The following is an 18059-nucleotide window of genomic DNA, read 5'->3' on the forward strand; positions in this document are numbered from 1 at the left end:
TGAAGTCTTAATGCTGAGCAAAAATCCAAACGATCTGGATGACCGGTTTGACATCAAGTAAACTCTCCTGAGAGGAGTAGGTGAGGTCACGTTCCTGGTTGAGGGAACAATAGTTGTGATGTCGAATACAGAAGGTTCTGTGATCGACTAGCGGGATTGATTGGATAATAACAATCAATTGTCACATATTATCAATCGATTGATGGCTCTAAAGTTGGATGCAGTAGGCTTTCAAGTTGATTGGGGCAGTCAATTGGTTTTTCTAATCAATTTTCATATAGTATCAATCGATTAATAAAGCCTAATATTGAGCAATTAAGGATGATCAAGTGATTGTCTATTCAATTATGTTTCCTAGGGATTTCTTATGTCTATCTATATTTGTGCTACTAAATTGAATTATTGTGTTGGCTCAACGAAGATACCTTAGGTACGTTTAGTATATTTTGTATAAATAGACATATGTTTATGATAAAAATAATTGACCCAAAGAAAAATTACTTTTAGGTCAGATATATGTTTAAAGGTAGCTTACAATTAAGGAATAAAATTTTAATTTTTGCTTAGATTATGCATAAAATATGTTGGTCCAAAGGAAGATATATTGTTTGATTGATTAAAATTGTAAGCTATGGACCATTATATAGATCATATAAAGTGTTAAATATGCGCATTAATAATGCGTTAGTCCAAATGAAAGTACATTATGTGGTCACCTCAAGTTTGCATTATATTTGTGAGTACAAATAACAAATTGCATGTTTAATCCAAACATTATAAATGCAGGGTTGTATTTATATGTGTATTGCATAGTTATATGATATTTATAATCCTAATTATCTATTTTCTTGACCTTAATTAAATCATAAGCTAACAATATTTTTCTCTCTTATAATTTAGTGTAATTATTAATTACTAATATTAATAACATCTCCATATTAACTGGATCAAACTTTATAGAATGGAAAGAGTATGTAATCGTAGTCTTGGGATGCATAGATTTAGTTTATGCATTGAGATACAATCACCCTTACTCTTGAACAGTGCTGGCGCTATAGAGCAAAGTGCAAAATTTAAAAAGTGGGAGCAATCAAACTGCATGAGTCTAATTATCACAAGACTTTCAATTCCAGCACTAATAAAGGGCTCCAAAACTGAAGGGAAGATACTAGGAGTTTTCTGAACCAACTTGTAGATCTATGTATATCAAAGAAAAGATCGAGACTACTACACTTCTTTCGAAGTTGGTGTCCATGTGGTATAATGACAAAGGAAACATCACATAATACATTATGGAAATGTTTAATATCGTTATAAGTTTAAAAACACTAAAACTCGAAATGTCTGAGAGTATGTTAATGCATCTGGTATTGATGTCTTTGTCTGCACGATTCACTACTTTTAAGATTTCATATAATACTCAAAAGGAAAATGAACATTGAATGAGCTTATAGCTCAATGTGTGCAAGAAGAGGAGAGACTAAGGCATGAGATATCTGAGAGTGCTCACTTAGTATCTGACTCTCAAGGTTTGAGCAAGAAGTGAAAAATGATCAACAATAAAGGTAAAAGAAAGCAAATTGTAGATTCTGGGGGCTTTGACTATAAGGAGTATAAGAAACAGGACAAGAAAGCCACTTATTTATTCTATAGGAAGAAAAGTCATATGAAGACAATTATCCCAAATGTGCCAACTTTGCGTGTAAAGAAAGGTAAACTTCTCAACTTTGTTAGTTTGAAAGTCAATTTAGCTACAATGTCTACTGGCATTTGGTGGATAGATATAAGTGTTATTACTCATATAAGTGTCACTATATCTCAAAAGCCGACTTTCGTTTGATGGTGAAAGATACATCTATACAGAAAAATGATAAGAAGATAAAAATAGAGTCCATAAGTGTTTTTAGGCTTTATTTAGAACTGAGGTCCTTCTAAATTTAAAAAAAAATACATTTATTGTATAATCTTTTAGACATAATTTAATTTCAATTTGTTGTTTAGATAAATCAAATTATTCTGGTTAATTTAAAAATAAAATTTTTAGTATTTTTTTAAATTTAGTGTTGGTTGACAATAATTTCTTGATTGATAAGCTGTATAAATTGAATACCTTAACTCCTATAGTTAACAACGTAACTATACATGATATAGGTACGAAATGTAAATTTCCTGATGAAAATTCTTTTATGTTATGGCATAAGCGTTTAGGACATAGTTCCAAATAATGCCAAGAATAGTTAATGCCACATGAAATTTTTGATTCCCTTGACATGTTAGATTTTGATGTCTACATAGAGTGTGTTAAGGGAAGACCACTAATAAAAGAAATAAATGGTAAGTCGTTGTAATGATGTTTTGGAACTAATACATATAAACATTTGTAGACTATTCCCTAAGGTATTTTGGAATAGATGCACATGTTTTGGAATTTTTTATTTCCTTGATCCCAAAGATTGAAGCTTTCCAATCTAAATGGCGGAGGTGCCTGAGTGTCGTATCCGAATCTATTTCAGAAATCCATTTGAAGTTGAGTTTCTTGATGATGAGTCTTTGACCATTGAAATTAGGGCTTTAATGTCTTCTTCTTCCTCTAGTTCGTTGCTCTCTCGGTGATTAGTTCAATGAAGAGCGACCTCATTCTAATACCACTTGTTAGGACACTTTGGGAGCTAGAGGGGGGTGATTAGCTTCAATAGCTTCGTTGATGATTTGTTGCAGTTGAAAACTCAAAGCAATTGCTAACACTAGGATTTACTTGGTATTCATCTCCTTGAAGTGGCTAATCCAAGGATCCACACAGTGCACACACTCAACTATAAAACATACTCCTCGAAAATAATCAAAAGGTAGAGAAACCTTGTACAAGCTCACAATAAAAAAATACAACAAGGAACGCAACCTATGTTACAAAGAAATAAAAAACGATTTACAACATGAACCTTTACTTAACTTGCTTTCTTCTTACTTTGAATATCCTTTTAGTGGTGGAAAATGCAACAATACTTGTTCTCCCAAACACCCAAGAACCGACGGTGAAGAGTAGTGTGAGCGTTGCCTTCAATCCTTCATGAAAACCCTTTTCTAGGGTTCACTTGACGCCTCTAATCGATTAGGCTTTTCCCTAATCGATTGTTAGGTCAGCCGACCGTTCGAACACCTGCAAAACAGATCTTTTTTGAAACTCTAATTGATTGGTGAACCATCTCAATCGATTCAAAGGGCTTTAATTAATTACCCAATCAATTCCACAACTCTCTGTGTTCTCACAAAAAAACCTTAATCGATTAGCCGAATCAATTAAGTCTTCTTAATCCATTGCCTCAATCGATCCTTTCTCCTCGTGAAAAAATAGTGTATAATAGATTGACCCAATCGATTAGCAATGGTTGAATCGATTGTGCTAATCGATTCAACCCTTGTTTTCTTGAAGCTCCCAATCGATTAGGAATTCATCCTAATTGATTGGAGCAACCCTAATCGATTAGGCTTAGCCCAATCAATTAAGCTCGGCCCAATCGATTGACTAATCAATTCGGGCCCTTTATGTGCTCTCACAAGAACCTCCTAATCGATTAGCTTAGGGCTAATAGATTGCCTAACCCTAACTTGCTTAATCTAAGTCTAGAGTTTTTTTACTCAACATCTGGTCAACCATGACATGTTGGGACTTTCCCACTAAGTGCTCGATTAACCTTTGATCCATTTGGACTTTGTCAACTTTCCGTTGGACTTCTGATCACTAAGTGTGGTTCTCCTTGACCTACTTGAATTTTCCTCTTGCCTAACCATAGATAGAACTTTCCTCTTGTCAACGTACCCACTTGGACTTTCTTTTACCTAACCGTAACTAGGACTTATCCTTTACCAACGTACGGTCTTCCTTGACTCACTTAGATTTTCCTCTTATCTAACAATAGTTAGGACTTTCCTCTTGCCAACGTGTAATCGTCGCAGACCCACTTGAACTTTTCTTTACCTAACCGCAGTTAGGACTTATCCTTTGCCAACGTGCGGTCCTCCTAGATCCACTTAGACTTTCCTTTACCTAACCGTAGCTAGAACTTACCCTTTTCCAACGTACGGTCCTCCTAGATCCACTTGAACTTTCCTTTGCCGATGTGTGATCCTCCTTAACTCACTTGGACTTTTCTTTGCCAACATGAGGTCATTTTTGACCTACTTGGACTTTGCCTTGCCTAATCTCCAATTAGGTCTTTACCCTTTCCTAACTGCAGTTAAGACTTTCCTTGCCTAACATTCGGTTAGGGCTTTCCAGTCAAGTAATTAGTCCTCCGTAACCTACTTGACTCCTGTCTCATATATCGTCAAATATCTAATCAACCTTAACCTATTTGACCTCTTCTCATATATTTTCCCACATATTGTCTAAACATTGAAATTCTTCGAACCCATTTAAGTTTAGTCGAATTGGTCAACCTTGACCAGAGAATTATTGCACCAATAATCTCCCAATATTTGGACATCCTAGAGAATCTCAACATTAGAATTTTTATCCAAAATATATTTGATAGTTAAGCAGATTATGTTCAAGGAAGAAACTAGTGTACTCTATAACTTACAAACAAAACATAATCATAAAAGCAGATTAAGCAGATTATGTATAACTAGTGTACTCTATATTACAGTGTTGTATCTACATATAAGTTGTATCATATCAAAATTCTCTTATATATTCAGATGATGTATGCATGAAAAGTGTTTGTTTGGAAAATTAGATCATGGTATAGATTCATATGGTAGTTTTGACCAACCTTGTCACGTATAACTAAATTATAGAAAATGAAGACATTATACATATCCATAGGATTAAAATAATACAAGAGTGCTATATATAACTAATTAATTGAAAAAGAAAGACATTACGCAAGTTCATAAGGTTTAAAGAATATAGTGAAATCCGGGACACATAGGATTTTAGATTAAGGATACTAAGTGATAAATACCATCAAACTAATTATATATATTTATCTTAGGAGGGGCCTGAGCGGATTCCAAGAGAAGAATCAAAGGACTTCAACTTGCAAGATAGATAACTTCTGCATTTCATTTTACTCTTCTTCCTTGTTTGTCAGTGTCATGCTTTCCATTTTCCTATTCAACTGCTATATCATGAAAAAGATTTCAAATTTTTTTTTTGCGTTTCAACAACATTGATTGTGATTTCTATTTGAGAAATCGGGAGAAAGAAAGGTTTTCATAGTTGATTAGGGTAGATATAGAAATAAAAATCTACCGATTAGATTGAAGAAAGTCTTGTGAAATTTGAGGGAGTAAATCATGAGTTCCTCATCTGATGATGCTGGAAGTTTCTTTCTTCTTTATTCTTAAATAAGTGTAATTGTTCTTTCGAACTTATTCAAGTAGCGTTCTTTTAAAAGCCTATTTTTATAATAATGTCTCTTCTTAATTACAAGTCGACACAAACAATGTTAAATTAACGAGTTTTGACTTAGTCAAAATCCTCTGTTTGTATGCAACTGTATTAATTATTGCCTTCTATGCTATAAATCCTCTAGTGGTAGTGTTATTTTTCAAATTATCCCTGAGGATTAAAGAATTCTCATACCTATAATTTATAGTGCAGAAGTGACTCAAATCTATTGACACGACAAAGATATTATTGGCCTATAATTTCTAGTAAAAATTAGACAATTTTTTGAAACTTTAAGGGTGAGCAGGAAATTTGACATAAATATAGATAACTACTGGCTGAGATTGTTGCATCATCCCAAATTCTTTTAAGAAATTTCTATTTTTGAGATTAAATAATTTTTTAATCAAAAAAAAAGGGGAAAAAAATAAGAAAGTCTCTTTCTTCTTCCTCTTCACTCAGTCACTCTTCCCTTTTCTTTGTACCTGTCTCTCTTTTTCTCTCAAGAAATTTTAATTTTTGATATTAAAACAGAGAGAAAAGAGTGAGAGAGAAAGGCCTCTTTCTTCTCCCTCTTTACTCTTCCATTTCTCTGTACCGTCTCTCGTCTCTCGCCCTCAGAGACCTACGTTGAGGCCATGTTTTGATATTTTTAGTCAAAAGTGCTATATAAACTTAGACTGATCTGAAATAAATAAAAAGATAGTATATGAGTCACGAAGTTTCAAGAAATATAAATGAATGCTTATTTGTTAAATTAAACTAATATACTTTATATAGCAATTTTGTCCAAAACAGATATAATTCTATAGTTGTCAAATCGGATAAGGAATGTATTGTATGATAGTCCAAGGAATATACAAGAGTATTTGTTTGTAAAATTAGTTCAGCATGTCCATATATATATATATATATATATATATATATATATACGGCCGGCCCTATATTTTTCTAGATTGGTAAACTATAATTTCATAGGTTCCAAAAAACGCATGTATCCATTTTTTGTTAAATTTATTTAGTATAGATTGATATAGTGGGGTTGGATTGGTACACAAATATTAGCAAAAAGTACAAATTGAATTAGTTTTTAATGATAAATTAAAAATGGGCATCTCTAGTAATAAAAAAGATAGCTTTTATTTTTTTTTACTTTTTTTCTGTGAGATTGAAAATGTATAACATTATTCTTGCTAATTTATAAAGAAGAGATGCATCAAACATGATATTTAGACTGTTTGCAAATGGTAACTCAGTAGTTAGATAAGTATATTTATATTCATCAATATAGAGGATCGTAGAAAACCATGCATTACATATATATGCAAATTGAGACTATTCTACAATGAGCCATACTCAATTAACTAGGGTATGAAGTTATATGAACTCCATTCTTATCTATTTATAGAGTTAGAGATCAGTTGAATTAAGGTGGTCTTCGCTTCTTTTGCAGTAGGCCCAATTCGAAGATAAGCTTGGTAGGATTTATTTTTATTTTTATTTTTATTTTTCAAAGGCATGTTTTTTTTTTCAATAAAAAAGTTGAGATAATTATTACATCCTTTAGATCCAAAGAAATCTAGCACCAGCTTATCTTCACAATCTGTACGTTATTTTATATATATAATATTTTTTATTCTGAAAAAATTTAGCTTGTTTTCAGAATGTTTATAATTATTGAAAAGCCATCACTGAGTTGTGGATCCGTCTTAATCCGCAAAGACTTAAATCGATGACAAAATTGAAGTCTCTGTGAAGAAGTGATCATGGAAATATTCAACATCCTTTTAGTTTATAAAATTACAAATTGCTTGTCCATCGATGTCTAGTATTATATTGTTAGTCATATTCTTTCTTAGGGGGTGGGAGATAATATAATCTTTGGTCGGTACAAGAGTCAAAAAATTAAAACCCTGTCCGTACTATATAATAACATGGATTGAAAGATTCAATTTTCGTTAAAAGTCCAGACATCAGAACGCAGAGTACTAGAAATTAATCTACATATATATTTCCTCTAACAAACTGTCAGAATTAAGTTATTCAGAGACTTAATTAAAACCTCTAACAAGAGTCAAAAAATTAAAACCCTTAAATTGACTGCTGTTGTGAAATCGCATGGAAAGGAAACAAGATACGAAGCACATTCAACGTTCAAAGAAGATTTTTGTTCTTGACACTGTTGAATTGAATTGATTCAAAGAAAGAGAAACCGTAAACTGAAAGGGAGAGCAGTAGTGCCTTTACAAAGTGTGGAAATATGAGCACTTTCCTCGTCATTTCCAACACTCACTTTGTCAGCTACCTCTCTATTATTCTTGTCAATTAATATTGAGAACTACTCGACATGTCTACAATATTTCATCATGTCAATTTTATTATTTTTATTTGATTTATTGAGAACTACTCGTCGACGTAAAATAAGGCAAAAATTAAAAGTTTGATTTTATATTAATAGGAAACATGGGAATTGTAATTTCAATAATACCTATTGGGATTTTGTTTAATTTTATTCTTTTGCATCCGTATTGTTATATACTGCTGTGACGTACGTTTGTTGGTATTTTTGAAAAACTCTGATTAATTTGGATAATTTTCTATCAATATTCATCTAGATGCATATATGTATGAGTGATCTCATGGATATCACGTTTATTTTAATTAGATTCGTGATTTATCTCTCTCGATATATCTCTCTGCATGCATGTATATGTATGAGATACTTTATGGAGTAGTTTGGATCCACTGTCTCCATTTTTTTCTGTATTCATGTTCAACTGTCGATCGGGCGGGTCAGATTATATCTCAAGGATGCCTTACACATCACGAGGATACTGCACACATCTTAAAGATATCATGATGTATTGAGATATAATCTGATCCGTCTGATCGATAATAAAACACGGGGATAAAAAAAAATGGGGACAGAGGATCTGAACTATTTATGGAGGCGGACATGATCTGTTGATTTTTTTTTATCGCACTTTCTCACTCGCCCTGCAATACAATTAGAAAAAGTTAATTACATTAAAAAGAGAAGGCCAATTAATTAAGCACGCAGGTATAAGAAAATAATTATCAAATGTTCTTTAATTAATCTAGCACCAGATTCAGCTTTAACAATTTATAAGTTTCAGTTTTTGGGTTTTGTAATTAATCTAGTGCATATTTTAGGCTTAATAGGTTGTCTAATACTTTTTAAATATTATAAATAAAATTATTATAATTTCAATAATCTTTTTCCATTTTCAAGAAAAGTATATATGTGATGACGTCAATTTCATTATTTTATTTGATCAATAATTTACTCGAGCTTATCTTATTTTTGTCGATCTAATCTTAAGCACCAATTTCGGAAGACAATTTTATGAAAATCATTAAATTAACTTTTTCAATCATTTTGTTTTTTTTTTAAAAAAAAAAACTATATATTGACTTGACTTACCAATCTTCCACATTGTAAACTGGAATATTAATTATAAGAATCAATGCGTACAAAAACGATAGAGACGGCGACTCGTGACTGAGTAGAAATCTACAAATTTATGTTTTCTAAAAGTTTTGTTTAACACTCCTTGTCTTTGTCTCCTCAAACCACCCAAAACTGTCACTTCATATTTATTGTAAAGATAAACTTCCCTAAAATTAAATATTTGTGGAGCATTTTTTTTCCAGAATATATATTATTTGAAGCTGTTGATGTGATTCCACATTAGAATCCTAGAAGACAAATTATGTAGATGTCATTTTTTATTGCCACATATATTTATAAGGTCCAAATTTGAAATATAGATTCATGCTTTATTTATTTCCTGGGCCTAATTTAAGTTTATATAATAATTTCGACTAAAATTGTTGTATGAATCTCAACTATCCAAAACTCAAATATATATGAACCATATCTTACGTACCCCTTTGCCATTTTGTATAATGGCATCCTTTATAATTTTCAATAGTTTAAGTACATGTGACAATTTTTTCCCAAAAAATATAATTATTCAATTCTAAATATGAATCCTGTTTTTTTTTTTAACCTATGGACTTGCAGAATCGCTTTGTTTAACAATTGTGAGTACAGTCCAAATCTATATTGTAATATATATTTATCAAAATTAATATATAGAATTAAACTAACCTGGTATTTTTCTTTGGGTCCATGTTTTCCTTATCCAATTTTGAATAACTTAGTCCATATAAGAATTTTACCTAAAATTATCCCAAATGTTAAATGTGAACTCCTTGTTTTATTTCTCGGACCCTATGAACTAGTACAATTTCTTTCTTTTTAATTTTAAATAATTTAGATATATTTATTAATTTTTATAAGTATAGGTTAATTTAATAATATATCTATATTTTGTAATACTATATGACTTTAAATTCTTCACAATTAGCTAGTAATTCTCATAACTATATTAGAAGCAACCAAAGGATGTTGAACTTATTAGATTCCTACCGCGAGTGCTTACCAATTTATTCTGATGACTGATAGAAAAATTTAATGGGGCCGAACCAATCATCCCAAGATTAATTAATGAAATAAACTGTATTTATCATTTTTTATATATATATTAGAAGCATTACCTCTCTTGGCTATAGATAAATCTTATCTTCCTCTAGTTATACACCCTCCCGTCTCTTGCTCGCATAAGCCCTAACAAAATTTACTCTTATTTATTTATTTAGTTATAGTTTCACCCTCCCCTCTCTACGAGTAGCTAAAGTTATTATATGGTCCCATATTTATTCTAAATTAAAAATATAAAGTATACATCGTAAGAATAATGAAATGCAGAGACAGTGCCACATAAGGGTGGCTGGGCTGGCTTCATCTGCATTGAAAAGCACGAGTTTTAAGAATTTAAATTAGTAAATAATGATTAAATAATATGATATTAATTCTAATATGATATTATTCATTAAAATTAATTTTTAAAAATTTTCATAACTATTTTATTCTTAACAATTAATCAAATACGATACCTAATAAATAAATGAATTAACGAATTGAATCATCTAACACAAAATGAAGATACTGATTTAAAATTAGATTAGGATCAAATAAAATTTATCAGGTAGGTGTAAAATAAGAAATATATTGTGTTGGTACAATCGACCTCAGGTTAAAATTAACCAGGTTGATAAAGTTTGGGTTGACTCGAGTTTGGATTTTGATGTTTAATTAATATGTTAGTAAGAAGTCAAGGAGATTAAGGTTGATAAGAAATTTGACTAGAAGTAGAAAGTCCAATGGGAAGTTGGCAAAAGGAAATTTCAAGTGGGTCAAGAAAGACCGGACACTTAGTGATCGAAAATCTAATTGAAAGTTGACAAGAGGAAAGTCCAAGGGGATCAAGAAGGACAGGACATTTGGTGATCGAAAGTCCAACGAAAAGTTAACAAGAGGAAAATCCAAATGGGTCATAAAGGACCAAACACTTAATGATCAGAAGTCCAATAGAAAGTTGTCAAAAGGAAAGTCTAAGTGAGTCAAAAGGTGACTGGACACTTGGTGACTAAAAGTCCTGAAAGTCAAGGTTGACCGAATACTAGGTAATAACGAAATCTCAATCGGTCAAAGGTTGATCGGATATTGGGCAACGAAAAGTCTCGATGAATTAAGAATGACCAAATGTTGAGCAGAGAAAATTCTAGTAGGTTAAGGTCAATTGGATATCAGGCAAGACATGAATTCAGCCTTAGAAAGACTATAATTAGGGCTATCAATTGATTGGTGTGAGGTAGCAATCGATTGGCAACCCCAAACCCAGAATTCTGGATTTTTTATATGGTCAATAGATTGGTGAGATTCACTAATCGATTGATAGAAGATGACCAACGAACAGAAAGTCGTTGAATCGATTGGTCTAAAGTAGTCGATTGAGATAATTGATTGGCCAACTTTAATCAATGAATATAAGGCTTCAGAATCAATTGAGACAATCAATTGGTCGGATAAAAAAGAGATGTTCTGTGGGTTTGAATGGTCGAATATGACATGACAATCAATTGAGAGTAAGATCAATCAATTTAAAAGCATATTTCGGCCCAATTGCAACCCTAGAAAAGGAGGTTTCATGGAGATTTCAAAGTGTCGGTTCTCGGAGATTCTGATGTGAAGTGCTAGTGTGTTTCTGAATCAACAAGAGACATTTTCAAGTACTAAGATAGCAAACTTTCATTGTAAAGTCGTTTTCACTTTCGACTATATTTGTGTTTGCTCTTCTTGTTGTGTTCTTGTGTAATCAAGCTTGTAGAATATCGCTATGACTAGACCCTTAAATTAGTCACCTCAAGGAAATAGATACCAAGTAAATTTCGGAATTGTGCATGTGAAGCCAAGTTTGATTCAATTTTCCACTGCGCATTCAAATGACACTCACAAGATCGAGATGAAGTGATTGGAGCTATTCGCCACTAGGGATGGCAATGGGGCAGTTGAAAACTGGATCCATAACAAACCCGTCCCGACGGGGCGGGTTTAAACTCGCCTAAACATGTCTTAGGCAGGTTTGGGGCAAGTCCTGGGTTTAACCGGACCCACCTCGTATAATATTATTTTATTAATTATTAATTAAATATAAATTAATAATTAATTTTTAATTAAATAATTGATAGATTTTAATTTGTGATAATATTTTTTGTTACAAAGTATTATTAATATAAATATTAAAAATAAATTTAATGTTTAATTATTTTTAAAATTTTATTTTATATTTCAAAAATAAAAAAAAATGGCGGGTCTAACCTGGATCCACCCCGGCGAGTTCGTGGGGCGGGTCCAAAGGGAGGCGGGCGAGTTCCGAGTTTGGCAAAACCTACCTCAACTCGGTCGGACCCGTTGCCATCCCTATTCGCCACCCCTCCCTCTCTATCTTACATGAGTTCCAACAAGTGGTATCAGAGTGAGATCGATCTTCATCGAATTAATCGTCGAAAGAAGCAGGAGCTAGAGGAAGAAAAAGAAGTTGAAGTTTTGAGCCCTATAAACTAATCATCAAAGAAGCTCAACTTCAAAATGGAACCCTGGGATAGATTCAGATATGACATCTGAGCACTTCCGTCCTTCAAATTGGAGGAATCGACCATTGGAAATCAAGATTGAAGAATTTATTGATGATGGATATAGAACAATTGTTTGCTCTAATAGAAGAATTTGAAACTACAAGAGACACAAATAAAAGGCTTCTTCAGAGGAGCAAATGGACTAAGGGACAAGTTCAAAAATCTAAAACAAATGACAAGTTAATTAAACTATTATTAAATATTTTACCTAATAATATTTTCTGTAAGATAAGTGAATATCAAGATGTAAAGGATTTGTGGACGGAGCTAATAAAGCTTCATGGAGATCTAAACTAAATGCCAAATGAACATGAATCTAAAGAGAGGCTCTTTGGATCGAGAATAAGAGAATTCAAATGCTAAGAGATGCTCAATATTTGAGGATGAAATTAAAGAAACATCCACTTTAAGGTTTGAGGGGGAGAGAAAATTAACACCAAAATAAGAAGAATCCTCAACATGTGGAGTCAATGAGAAAGAAGAGTGTGCCACCTCTCTAAATAGAAATAGTTCAACTTTTGAATTTATATCAATTTCAATTCATAAAAATAAAGATCATATAATATTCTTGAGTGTAGGGAGAAAGGACATTATAAGAGCAAGTATCCCAAATTAATGAAGAAAATGCTTGAGTGGCAATCAATGTGAAGAAGAAGCTGACAGAAGTTAGCCCCATGATAAAAGGGCAAGGAGCACATTATGTGTTTCTCATTCAATCAACAAAAACATCGTCAAAATCAATATCCAAGGGAGAGGAATCTAAATAAGAACAAAGGAGAGATTTCAAATCAAAGGAGAGCTCAGAGCAAACTTAAGAATCATTTAATAATGCAATTCCCTTGTGTCAAGATAAAAAATATGCTAGACTTCAATTTTATGATTTTAGAGTTTGTTATCATAAAAATAGGAAGTATGATCATTCTAAGAAAATTTTTAGTTCATATCATGCGAGAACAATCCTATATAAGGATAGGAAGGTAGAACATATTCCGGGCAAGAACACTAAACAATTTCACTATAAAAAATAATTATTTAGCGATAAATATTTGTAACAAATTTTGCAACAAAAATCTAAATTGTCTCAAACTAGCAATCAATTTTGCAACAAAATTATTTTAATAGAAAATTGGCAACAAGATGTAATTCGGCGCTAAAGTCATTGGAAATTAGCGATGAACTTCAATATTCATCGTAGATTTTGCGACGAGTCTTATATTCATCGTTGATTAAGCGATGAATATTGGATTCGTCGCAAAATTTGATTTTTTTAATAAAAATTTAAACTTTCTGAAGTAGGTTGACGAACTTAAAGAACTTGGATAATATAAAACCAGTTCATGTAAATCTCTTGATTATATAAATACCTTCAAATATTAATTTTACATAATATATTGAGATCGGTGATTTTTAATGAAATTTAGATTTTTGGATACATTCACGTTTAAAAAATCACCGATTAGTAAAATTAATGTTTAAGAGAATTTATATAATTTGGAGATTTATAGGAATCCATAGAAAGTGATTTCTGGCTTCAGTAAAGTTTAAATTAAAATAATTATATGATGAATTCAAAAATTTATCGCAAAATGTCAATTTTTAAAAAATTTTAAAATTTTGAAGATAGTTGATAGACCTGGAGAGCTAAGAATGACATAAAACAAATTCCTATAAATTTCTATAAATATTTTGATTAAAAAAATGTTCTCAAATATTAGTTTTACCTAATATATTAAGATCGGTGATTTTTTAAATATAATTTAGATTTTCTGGATATACTCATGTTTAAAAAACGATCGATTAAATAAAATTAGTACTCGAGGAGATTTATATAATCAGGTGATTTATAAGAATCTATAGAAACTAGTTTCATATCATTTGAGCTCTCTATATCTATCAACTAGCTTTGGAAAGTTTAAAGTTTAAAATATATATATTATATATTCTGGAATGAATTCTTGGATTCATCATAGATATGTGATTTGCGATGAATCTAAAGATTTGTTGCAGAATATAACTTTTTTAAAAAAATTAAAATTTTTGAAGTTGGTTGGATCTAGAGAACTTAGAATGATATAAAACAAGTTCCTATGAGTTTCTATAAATCTCCTGATTATATAAATGCTCTCAAATAATAATTTTACCTAATATATTTTTCTTCCATTGCTAAATCAATTACGTGCACTTAAGACTTAGCAAAAATCCTATAAATAGTTATGAATTTAACATGTTACCCATAATTTGATCTTAAAACATCACCGATTACAAAAAATTAGTATTGGAGAGGATTTATATAATCAGGGAATTTATAGAAACCCATAGAAACTAATTTCATATCATTTTGAGCTATCTAGATCTGTCAACCGGCTTTGAAAATTTCAAATAAAAAAATTTCGTCGCAAAATACTAATTTGTTTAAAAAAATTTGAAATCTTCAGTTGACGGACTTAAAGAGCTCGGAATGACATGAAATCAGTTCTTATGGGTTTCTAAAAGTCTCTTGATTATATAAATACCTTCAAATATTATTTTTTTCCTAATATATTGAAATCAGTAATTTTTTAAACTCGATTGTGATTTTTCAGGCACATTCATGTTTAAAAAATCACCGAATAGGGCTTTAATGTCTTCTTCATCTAGCTCGTTGCTCTCTCAGTGATTAGTCCAATGAAGAGCGACCTCGCTCTGATATCACTTGTTAGGACACTTTAGGAGTTAGAGGGGATGATTAGCTCCAATCATTTCGTTGATGATTTGTTGCAGTTGAAAAGTCAAAGCAATCGCTAACTTTAGGATTTAGTTAGTATTTATCTCCTTGAAGTGACTAATTTAATGATCCACAAAGTGCACACACTCCACTATCAAAAACACTTCTTGGAAATAATCTAGAGGTAGAGAAATCTTGTACAAACGTACAATAAGAAAATACAACAAGGAACACAACCTATGTTACAAAGAAATCAAAAATGATTTACAACATGAACCTTTATTTAGCTTGCTTTCTTCTTGCTTTGAATATCCTTTTAGTGGTGGAAAATACAGCAACACTTGTTCTTCCAAATACCCAAGAACCGACGGTGAAGAGTAGTGTGAGCGTTGCCTTCAATCCTTCGTGAAAACCCTTTTCTAGGGTTTACTCGATGCCTCTAATCGATTAGGCTTTCCCTAATTGATTGTCATGTCAGCCAACCATTCGAACACTTACAAAATGACTATTTTTCTAAACTTTAATCAATTGGTGAACCATCCCAATCGATTCAGTGGGTTTTAATCAATTACTCAATCGATTTCACAACTCTCTATGTTCTCGCAAAAAGGTCTTAATCAATTAGCCCAATCGATTAAGTCTTTTTAATACATTGCCTCAATCCATCCTTTCTCCTTGTGACAAAACAATGTATAATAGATTAACCCAATAGATTAGCAGTGGATGAATTGATTAGGCCAATCGATTCAGCCCTTATTTTCATGAAGCTCCCAATCGATTAGGAATTCATGCTAATTGATTGGAGTAACCCTAATTGATCACCCCAATCGATTAGGCTCGGCGCAATCGATTAACCAATTGATTCAGGTACTTTTTGTATTCTCGCAAGAACCTCCTAATCGATTAGATAATCGATTAGCTTAGGGCCAATCGATTGCTCCAATCGATTGCATAACCCTAATTTGCTTAATCTAAGTCTAGGGTTTCCTTGCTCAACATCTGGTCAACCGTGACTTGTTGAGACTTTCCTACTAAGTGTCTGATTAACCTTTGACCCATTTGGAATCTGCTGACTTTTCATTGGATTTTTTATCACCAAGTGTGGTCTTCCTTGACTCACTTGAATTTTCCTCTTGCCTAACAACATATAAGACTTTCCTCTTGGCAATGTATGGTCCTCCTAGACCCATTTGGACTTTCCTTTGCCTAACTAGAGCTAGAACTTACCCTTTGCCAATGTGCGGTCCTCTTTGACCCACTTAGATTTTTCTCTTGCTTAACCACAGTTAGGACTTTCCTCTTGCCAACGTGTGGTCCTTCCAGACCCACTTGAACTTTTCTTTACCTAACCGTACCTAGGACTTACTCTTTGACAACGTGCGGTCCTCCCATATCCATTTGGACTTTCCTTTGTCAAAGTGTGATTCTCCTTAACTCACTTGAACTTTTCTTTGCCAACTACGGTTCTGCTTGACTCACTTGGACTTTGCTTTGTCTAATCTCTAATTAGGTTTTTGTCCTTGCCTAACCGCAGTTAGGACTACTAGCCATTTAGTACAGTGGCCAAGGTATAGAAGAAGACATATTTAGACGCACCAAATTTCTATGCCATAACTTAATATGGTAACACTATAACTATCGTACCGCCCAGGGACATAATTTTATAGGTTCCAAAAAAAAAAAAGCATATATTCATTTGATTGTTAAATTTATTTAGTATACATTCATATAGTGGGTTTGGATTGGTACCAAAATATTGGCAAAAAGTACAAATTGAATTAGTTTTTAATGATAAATAAAAAATGGGCATCTCTAGTAATAAAAAAGATAGCTTTTCCTTTTTTACTTTTTTTTTATGTGAGATTGAAAATGTATATAACATTATTCATGCTAATTTATAAGGAAGACATGCATCAAACATGATAAATAGACTGTTTGCAAAGGGTAACTCAGTAGCTAGATAGTATATTTATATTCATCAATATAGAAGATCGTAGAATACCATGCATTACATATGGAAATTGAGACTGCCCTCAACATTATTTTATTTTACTTTTCTCTCTCTCTCTCTATATATATAAAAGAGTGATCTCGTATGGAGAGAGAGGGATGTTCGTTGGGGTCGCAATTTATCCCTCTTTGTGCGTACATGTATGAGATATCTCAAGGATTCGGAGGCGGACATCTGTAGTAGCCTCTGCCGCATGTCGACCCTACAGCACCAATAGAAAGTTTATTAATTTCAACATAAAAGTGAGAAGACTAATTAATTAAGCATGCATGAACAAGAAGGTAATTATCAAATGTTCTTACAAATATAAGTAAGACTAATTATTAATCGCATGCAATCATGATGTGATTTGTGATTTGCAACATGTACCAGTACCTGAAGGAGGTGTGTTACTTCCACAGTTGTATGGTTTGCCATTCTTGCTATAGCATACAGCTGCAACGCCCAGTTGAAGGCTAACAGAAATTAGTCACAAGGCAGAACTAGGAAGGCATAAATTAAATAGCACTAACACTAATTCATATGGAAAACAAATCGACGTAAAGCATTTTAAAATGATTGGGATATGTTACTAACGTTTGTTAGGGTCTAAGGCTCCGTAGGCAGGGTTGCTAGCTGTTGCTCCCATGGCCGGCGGCAAGAGGGCAGAAGCGATGAGGAAGATGATGAGAGGTACTACAACGAAGCGGAGAGATCCATTGTTCATAACTATTCTACAATGAGCCATACTCAATTAACTATGGTATGAAGTTATATGAACTCCATTCTTATCTATTTATAGAGTTAGAGATCAGTTGAATTAAGGTGGTCTTCGCTTCTTTTGCAGTAGGCCCAATTCGAAGATAAGCTTTGTAGGAGTTTATTTTTTATTAGTTTTCAAATTAAGC

This window comes from Zingiber officinale, chromosome 6A (assembly GCF_018446385.1).
Source record: "Zingiber officinale cultivar Zhangliang chromosome 6A, Zo_v1.1, whole genome shotgun sequence".
Classification (NCBI taxonomy): Eukaryota; Viridiplantae; Streptophyta; class Magnoliopsida; order Zingiberales; family Zingiberaceae; genus Zingiber; species Zingiber officinale.